Source organism: Zalophus californianus, chromosome 2, assembly GCF_009762305.2.
Source record: "Zalophus californianus isolate mZalCal1 chromosome 2, mZalCal1.pri.v2, whole genome shotgun sequence".
In the NCBI taxonomy this organism is placed as follows: Eukaryota; Metazoa; Chordata; class Mammalia; order Carnivora; family Otariidae; genus Zalophus; species Zalophus californianus.
In genome coordinates, this window is record NC_045596.1 from 55,838,151 (window position 1) to 55,847,810 (window position 9,660).

A 9,660-nucleotide genomic window follows, 5' to 3' on the forward strand; every position below is an offset into this window, starting at 1 on the left:
GTTCACTAGATTTGTGTTCTTAGGTACCTTTCTTTCTTTCTTTCTTTCTTTTTTTTTTGTTTTCTTTCTCTTTTCTTGAAATCTAACTTTCCAAGCTGCACTTTCCTCATCTGTAAAATGGGGGTAATTACATAGCTTATCCCATAGGGCTATTGTGAATATAACGTATTTCATGTAAAGCATTTGTCAGCTTCTAACACATCAGCATTTTTTGACAATGTTATCTTAAATAATGTAAACTAATACAGCATTTTCTAATTATACTATATCCTCTAGGATTTAGTATAATTAGAACCTCTATTAAATGCAAAAAGCTTCTCATATTTTAATAATTCAGAGATAAAAATAAAGGGAAAAAAACTTGAAATTCTGGACCATGAACATGGTGATCAGATATGTACCTGAAAGAGACTAGCAGTTCAAATTCAAAACTTTTTATTTCAATACACTGCCATATGGAAAACATCACTTTTATTTAAATTTTTTAAGTTAGGAGGCCAACAGTAAAAATGTTATTGTTTTTTTAATGCTGAATAAATGGGTGGTTATAAAAGGTTAACTGATTTGTCCAAGTTAAGTAAGTGAAGGGGCATGATTCAGATCCTGGATTCTTGACTCTACAGGCCACTTTCTTAATCTCTGTGTGAAGAGCACATGTCAGGGGGAAATGTCTATTAGGAGGAACCACAGGCAGTATCTACAGAGCTCTATGTAACACATACAGGGTAGCAGCACTGTAAACCATGTTTTGTATCAAAATATTTAGGTTCTAGTCAAACATTTTGGAAAAAATGTAATAGTGCATAGAAGGAGGTCATTAATTTTTAAATTTTGTATTTAACCAATATTAGTTTGATTTTTGAGAAAATAAGTTATATATTTTGCAGACAGAAAGGGAAGTTTTTGGAATGGGCTATGTAAGCTTTTTGTAACATATTTCAAATATGGCAATTTCCATCATTTGAGCCATGTGAAAAATATGAAAGTATTAACAGAATTTGGTATAAAATTCAAATTATGCTGATAAAACCATGTCTCATTAGTTTGGGGACAGTTAATAAATGGAGCTTTTCAGCTATTGGTCTTTGGGTTTCAAGCTATGTTATGACTGATAAAGAGCACAAAGAAGTATCCAAAGCAACTTCTGATGAGCCTAATTTGTTCACTCAGTAAGTATTTCTTAAGCACATAATTAGTGCCATGGTAAGCCAGGCCCCTTCCAAGGAACTGTATGGTGGCCCCCTTCCAAAGAACAGTAGGGTGGTCATGAGGCTGTCTGGCCATGACTCTGGCACTTGCTGACTCCAGGCATGAGAACTCTATGACCACCTTCCTTTTTAACAACTAGAAATTAAGGGCGCCTGGGTGGCTCAGATGGTTAAGTGTCTGCCTTTGGCTCAGGTCATGATCCCAGGGTCCTGGGATCAAGTCCCGCGTCGGGCTTCCTGCTAGGTGGGGAGCCTGTTTCTCCCTCTGCTTCTCTCTCTCTCTCTCTCTCTCTCTCTCTCTCTCTCTGACTCTCATGAATAAATAAATAAAACATTAAAAAAAATTGGAAGTTAAGTGTACCATGGAGATTGTGGAATTGACAAACAGTGAGATTCTACAACATTGACACATAGGATTCTAATTCTTTTGAAGGAATCCACAGTCACTAAGGATACTTCTAGTTGAATATATAACACAAGCGCTTTGAAGATAACTCAGAGATTTATCTGCATCCATTCTCTTAGAAGGAAGATGTCACAGACTTTTTTAAATAAAAAATTCCTCCTGAGTACTGAACATGTATTCAAGTCTATTGAAGGTTAGATCATTTCTCATAGTTTTCAATGACAAAAAAAAAAGAGTAGAAATACCTAAAGAATGTGTATGTATTGAATTTCTACAAACTTTGTCAGCCACAAGATGTGAAACAAGGTATTTCTGCTTCTTATTGAGTTAATCCACTGATAAGGCTTCCCATAGTGTGGCTTAAAATGTGCATTTCCCAACCACTAATTCTAATCCTTTAATGAGAATAAGCCTAGGGGCTTTTTTTACTGCATTAACTGCTAACCCTGTTCCCATAGGTATTCTCATCTCCACTTACCACCCAATCTGAATATTATAATTGAAAAGGTACAGAGAGGTCATCTAACCATTCTAAAATCCCCTCTGCTACCTGCACCACAGTCTGTAGTCACTCAACATCTCCTTGAATATCTGGAGATAGGTCTTTTTAACTTTTAAGAAGTTTTTCCTTACAGATTATTTTTAATATCTTTTTTGAAGTATAATTGACATATTAGTTTTAGGTGTAAATCTAATGATTCAATATTTGTATATACTGCAAACTAATCACCAGAGTAAGTCTAGTTTCCCCATCACCATATTAAGTTATATAATACACTGTGCAGTATTATTGACTGTGCTCACTATGCTGTACATTCCATTCCCATTACTTATTTATGACCAGAGGTTTGTGCGTCTTGATCCCCTTTTCCCATTTTGTCCACCCTCCAATCCCCCTCCTCTCCGGCAACCACCAAGCTGTTCTCTGCTTCTGTTACTTTAATTTTATTTTGTTTTGTTTGTTGGCTTGATTTGTTCTTTGGATTCCACATATACGTGAAATCACACAGTATTTGTCTTTCTCTGCCTGACTTGCGTCAGCATGATACCCTCAAGGTCCATCCATACAAGATTTCATTAAAGGCCAAGTAGTTTCCATCCTGTGTGTGTGTGTGTATGTGTGTGTGTGTGTGTACATGTGTACACACACACACACACACACACATATCACATCTTCTGAATGCTTTCATCCATCAATGGATATTTTGGTTGTTTTCATAATAATATCTTGATATATTAATTTTATTCTCTCATCTGAGTACCCTCCCCCCCCCAAAAAAAACCTAAGCTCTCTTTCATATGATAGGTCCAGCTTCTGAAAGCCACTCACAACCTCTTTCTGGGCAAAACATCCTAGTTGCTCTTCCTTGGGTTACTCTTGCCCTTTGAAAGACAACCACATGCTGAAGACAGTGCAGAGGGAATTTTTGTATATATAATTTTTGTTCTTTTAGGGAAAGGTGTTTTCTGTTTATTAGATTCTAGTCATTTGAACTAAGATTCAGCACATGAAAGTAAGAGCAGCTTCTTTGGCCTGAATTCATCCAGAATTACAGCTTGTTAGAGCTTGGTGATTGGTGTGGAAGGTGAAATTAGATCACCAACCAGAAAGAGCAATTATTCCCTCCTGTACTGTTCGGTTTCAAAATTCCACTACTTACATTCATATTTAACTAACATATTAAGCCCCTAATCTGGCTCCAAATACTATGTAATGTGCTTTCATATACCTTTACATTAGCTGAGGAACCTAATTATCTAAGGAACCCTGAAGATGTGTGGCAGGAAAAGGTCTCACTTACTCAAAGCTTCAGCTCTGAAGCTCATAAAACGATCATTTATGAAGTCAGACACCATGATGACTGCTTTATACATTTCATTTCACTTCATTACCACTTCCAGAGGTAATTATTTTTATATTCACTTTATTTTTTAAAAGATTTATTTGAGAGAGAGAGAGAGAGAGCAGGGGGAGGGGCAGAAGGAGAAGGAGAGAAAAAATCTTGAGCAGCCTCCATACTCAGCATAGGCGATGTGGGGCTCAATCCCATGACCCTGAGATCATGACCTGAGCTTAAATCAAGAGTCAGATGTTTAACTGAGCCACCCAGGTGCTCCTTAATATTCTTTATTTTCTTAAAATCACAGCACTACCAAACATGCTTTCCAATAGGTTGTAATCAATACCAATAGGATGTTTACAAAATATTTTTAATTATGGAAATAAAAGTAAGTTTTTTAAAAAAAGAGCATGGGGCAACATTATGTGAAACAAAAAGCTCTGAATATACAAGACACAAAATTTGTAAAGAAACCACAAATAGATATACCTGGTAGTCACTCATCTAAAGTTTCAGTGAAACTGTAAATGTTGCTTATTCCCCAATTTCAACACATTGTGATAGCTGATGATTCAACTGAGTAATAACTGATCCCAGGGAGAGGCCTTTAAGCCACAAACTTCTCCATTCCATTCACTTCTGAGACTATAAAATAGCTGTACTATTCGTGGGCCAGTCACTTCTCATTTCTTACAAGAGCATCCAAGAGAAGGAACTGGTTGCAAAGTCTGGGGTAAGAGAGGTCTTAAATATTGTAAACTAGGATAGATGATAGATGATAGATAGATGATAGAGAGATAGATGATAGATATAGATAGACAGATAATAGACATAGCCTATAAAATGTCAAAATTAAAATTACAGAGAGTGTAACGCAATGGTTGCTTGAATTTGTAAACTTAGTAATTAAATAATCATTTTGGGTATTATGCTTTATCATTTTACCCCTGACATCACCTAGTACAATGCTTCACTCTGAGAAGTTATGCTCTGTGTGTGTTCATTTATGTCCATGAGGAGTGTGTGTGTGTGTGTGTGTGTGTGTGTGTGTGTGTAAAATTGCCTATTCTGCCAGTCTTCCTATAGAATTCTGAAATTCCCTGGAATTTTAATTCTCTATCTTATTATAATCATAACATTCATCTGGTATTTTTTTAAATCTCAATTTGACTTTTGATCAATATGATCTAAAATAAAGACAGAGTTCAAAACTTGATTATAAATTTTCTTTTACATTTTATTTTTCCGTATCATAGATATTTAGGAAGCATCAAGAGGTGATGAAATCCCCCTAGAGTCTCCATTAATCACCTTGAAACACCACAAAATAATTAATAATATGGGCAATTGACATTTTCCTGAATGTAAAAGTTTAAATTAAATAACCTTCAGAAAACTTTGTAATGTGTTGACCTATAATTGTATAATTAAATACTTAATTTAGCTCATTTTTCTCAAAAATTTATTAGCAATTATAACTAATACATTATGACAATTTGTATCATAAGATAAAGAGGCTACAATCAAAATTAAAATATAAAATGAAATGCTTTGGAAATGTCCTTTCCCAAATGTTAAAAATAGGTCCCTCTAAACAGCATAGAATTTTTTGGGTTACCTGAGAACCAAATCAAATTTCTGTCACCTAAATTAATTTCATAGTCATTATTATGTTGTTTTGAACTTCCTGAGCTTAGTAAATAACTGCTTACCCCCACACTACCATTCTCTGTATAAACTGAGGCTGTATTTCATTCCAGAAACTATTACCATATACAGAGATTATTCTGTAATGATATGTGAAAGTTTATTTTTAAAAGAATTGATGTAGTTGCAAAGTACCTTTGATTTTATCCCAACAACAATGTGCTCCATTAATAAATAGATTAATACCCTAAGATTAAGTAACTTGTCTAAAGTCAAAGAGTTGTTAGTGACATAATCGGTACGACAACTGGATCTTCCAAATTTATGCTAACAATTGGTCTTTCTCCTGACTTCTAGGGTATTTCTGAGTAAGATGAAAGTTCTCCTTCTGATCACTGCCATCTTGGCAGTAACTGCTGGTTTCCCAGTAAGTATCCATTTCTATATTCCAGAGTATTTATGAATGTTTTTTGTTCTAATTCATGAACCTTAGGGATTTTTTTCCTCCACACACTGTATTTCTACTTTATAAACATGCCTGATGTCTGCGCCTTTAACATGATATTCTAGAAAATACTGTAAATCATATATTGTTCAGTGCTTAGTTCAATTCCATATAGCTTGGTACAGTGGTGAATTTTAATCATTTAGAAAACATATTGACACTTTGCAGAAAAATGGTTTTCTGGACGCTCAAATCCTAGATTTTAAAAAATGGATAGTATAAAATAATATTAGGTAGTAGATAAATTATTTCCTTCAAACATAATGTATTAATTCTCAGTTTGTGTGTTTTATCAGCATGAGTTGAGCTAATTTTACTGTTTGAGTTTTAGGTCTCTGAAGACCAGAAAAGAGAAGAACACAGCGTAAGTTAAATTTTCTCTTTTTAACATGTAAGATTTCCGTGTAAAATATCCATAACTGAGGTTTAAATTCCTGTATCCAAACTTCTCAAACTCTAGAGAAAACCTTAAAGAGTTTAGGTATTATTAGCACTCCACAGAACAGACTTCAAGAATTTGATCTTTTGTTTGTAAAAAGGGAATTGTATCAGCATCTCATGTAACAGTGGGACCCAAACTGAAACTTGAATCACTCTGTGATAAACTGGGTTATAATATTTTTGTTAAAATTATCTAACCTAATGGAGGCTCATAATTGTTAATGCCTCCACTCTGCTTCACTCTACAAAACTCATTCCAGAAAAGGTAAAAATATAACAATAATAATTAAAACTTAAGAATTGGGAGCTGTGGACCAGCTTTGATGATCCCACCAGTGACAGATTCACTAAAGGATTATTCTGGTCTAAACAGTTAATCAAAAATTTTTAAGAAAAAGAAAATAAAATTTGAAGAGGGAGGGTCTTGTTTAGGGATTCATTTATACTCCTAGAAATCTTATTATCTGAAAGGAAGCATGGGTTTGGGGTCAAAACTATAAACAGTGTTAAAGATACAGAAATTGATAGGGCTATAGACAGAAGATAGAGAGGGAAAGAGGAAAAAATGAAAAGAGATAAAGAGGAGATTGTATCTAACACAAGTTTTGGGTAAAGATCTTATATAAAAGCAAAGGGAGAAATCTGATGTCATCTCATCAACGCACCTCCCTCTCAACCTTACAGTTAAAAGCAATTATCAGGAAAATTTGGCTATGAGTAGAAAGGTACAAAGATATGGGTATCTCTAAGTAATTTCCTAAAATTTTCTAAAATGATGCAAATTAATTAAATCTCTGTTCGTAGTGCACATAGAAAAGGTAAATGATCCTAGAATTTCTAAAACCTCTACTTAAAAGTGAAGACCCATGTTAAAAGGCTATTTTACCTCTTTCAGGCATAAAGAGTAAAACAAGGCTTTCTAATTTCTTTCTTTCAACAGGGCAATGGGAGCAATGAATCAACTTCACAGTTCACCCCTTACCAATATCCATTTGGCCCATATCCACCATTCCTGTATCCAAGATATCCATGGTTTAGGTATTATTATCTTCCTTTTCCAATACCTCTGTCTGGCCCTGCAACTCCTCCTCTTAATGGACAGTAAACAAGAAAGTAAAGTTCCACTACAATTTAAGATGAAATAGGTGGTAAGTATATCCAATACAAAGCATGTTTTTTAAGTTGTTGTCTATTAATTATAATATATTGTTCTATGAAAAAAATATGTTTCAATCTTCCCACTTACCCCTTTAAGTTACAATTTATTTCGACCTCTGACTTAGCCCAAATATGCCCCAATGTTTATGATAGTAGAAAATGTTAAAAAAAAAGTTAGAAATGTTTTAGTAAGAAAGGAAAGGGTTTATTTCATAGCAAATGAGGTTTTTAAACTGCTCTGCTCCCTTGATCATGGAAAAACTCAAGTGTGTACCTCTGAGTGGAGACCTAACAATGTCTACCAGAGAAAAATACTGAAATAAAGGAGGCAAAATTTCAACCAAAGTGGATATCACAATAGATAGACTTATGGATCTAGGGTCTAAGGCAGACTTCAGCCTATTCCTTTGAAAATCATGTATTTTTCTAATTAATATTAAAACCTCAAACCTAGCTTCTGATGGTCATATTATAATAAAATCCTAAAGGCTAAATATCCCATGTATAATAGAAACCCCTATCATCTCATATCAAGAAAGTTACTGGATGAATTGAAGGAATGTAGACTACATATTACATTAGGACCAAGAGGGCTGTTTTAGGAAACAAAAAACTTTCAGCTAATATCTACCACTAAAGGCCTCTGCCATCTTTGCTGCACCTACTCAGGCTTCTTAGGCAGAAAATTTCCCAGTCCTTGAACCAGATTTACTTTTGAAGTAATCTTCATAATTAAAAAGCAAAAAAAAAAAAAAAGTAGCAAATTCACAAGCAAATTACCCATTTGGATTAATAACTGAACGCTTATCATTTATTTCAGGTCACTGTAAAATGGAATGTGAGCCACTTCCTTGAAGAATCAATATTCCTGCTAATAAGATAAAAATAAATGTAACTGAAATAGCATACAGTATTCTGTCATTGATATCTTTAGTGGGCTTCTGCAGTAAATAACGTGCTTTGCTGGAAGGAATGCAAAATAAATTTTAACAGATTTTTATACACATTTCTTTTTGTGAGAGAGAGAGTGTGTGTGAGCTGGGTAGGGTGGAGGGGGGAGAGGGAGAGAATCTTAAGCACAGGCTCAGTCTCATGACCCTGAGATCATGACCTGAGCTGAAATCAAGAGTTGGATTCTTAACCAACTGAGCCACTCAGGGGCCCCTTAATATACACTTCTTGATAACTAACCAGTCTATGAAAATATGGGGATTGAGGTGACCAAAATTAACCAGTCCTGGAAGCACCTTGAATAAAAACGCCTATACAGCAGCATGTGCTATATAGTTGCACCAAGAGCCAGAGATTGATTTAATTCAAAAAAAAATTTTGAGTAATTGTGCTTCAATTACTGAATTGAGTCTGTAATTATATACTGTAGGAATTGACTTATATTTCTGACTCACTCAAATGCCTTGGAAGGCTTCTTCTCATCTGCAGCTTAAATCCATCTCCCCCCACATGGCATTCAAGGCCTTTTACAGACTAACCTTGAGCTTCCTTTTGAATTCCCACGCCATCAGCCAGCCTCTCTTATGGCCCCAGATGTTCCACCACACTACTGGCTTTCATTCTCACACTGCTGTGCTTTTGCTTATGGTACTCTCTCTTCATGCAATGTCCATTCCTCTGTTTCACTATTTAAATCCGGTTTATCTTTCAAGACCCAATCCAATATCATGCCCTCCATGAAAAACTTTCTCCTATCTCTCCAAACAGAATGAATAACTCACCACTTTGACCTTCTTCCACTATGCTTTATTTCCTCTTTTTTTAATATATCTTACTATGCTTTAATTTCTAATAAAATCATCCATTTACATTTCTGCATCCTTCTCAAGAAGACTGTAAGTTCCTGCAGTAACACAATAATATAACTCTTCCCCAGTACTTAAGCTGACTGTAGGGTACTCCGTGAATGTTTGATACATAAAATAGATTAAGAAAACTTTCAAATTCCTAATGTTAAACAAAAGAGCTTTTTCATATCTCTGACCTACATCAACACGTAAATTAGCAGATTATTCCTTTGTGATAAAAAAACTTCTTAAAATCAATATATCAATGGTAACATTTCTCTCTTACTCAATTATAGCATTAGCAAAACAAATTGGGTAACTGTGTCTATCCATACTCTGCTACAGAAATTGTAGGGCCCATAAAATTTGAAGTCATGAATAAAATTACTTGTCACAAGACAATGCAAAATCATTATATATATGTGTATATATATATAATTATACATACAATTTGAGATTACACACACACACACACACACACACACACACACACACCTCACAGGATTTAACATTTGTGTCAGCTATGGAAAAACCAAGTTCAGATTTTAGTTAACCAAATATATATTCCCTTTCATATAAAGTAAATGCACACAGCAGAGATTTTGCAAACTTTATTGAAGAACAACTTGTCCTGATCATCAGTTTCCATAAATCG

The 9,660-nt window shown here is 34.5% G+C and overlaps 1 long non-coding RNA gene across 1 annotated transcript; it reads left to right on the forward strand.

Moving 5' to 3' along the window:
* The first annotated feature begins 1,702 nt into the window (after positions 1-1,702).
* On the forward strand, positions 1,703-8,112 carry LOC113924106. The gene is made up of 5 exons (XR_003520532.1): positions 1,703-1,807; positions 5,460-5,529; positions 5,939-5,971; positions 6,989-7,196; positions 8,027-8,112. It is a non-coding gene; the product is annotated as an uncharacterized LOC113924106 (long non-coding RNA).
* Positions 8,113-9,660: the final 1,548 nt, after the last annotated feature.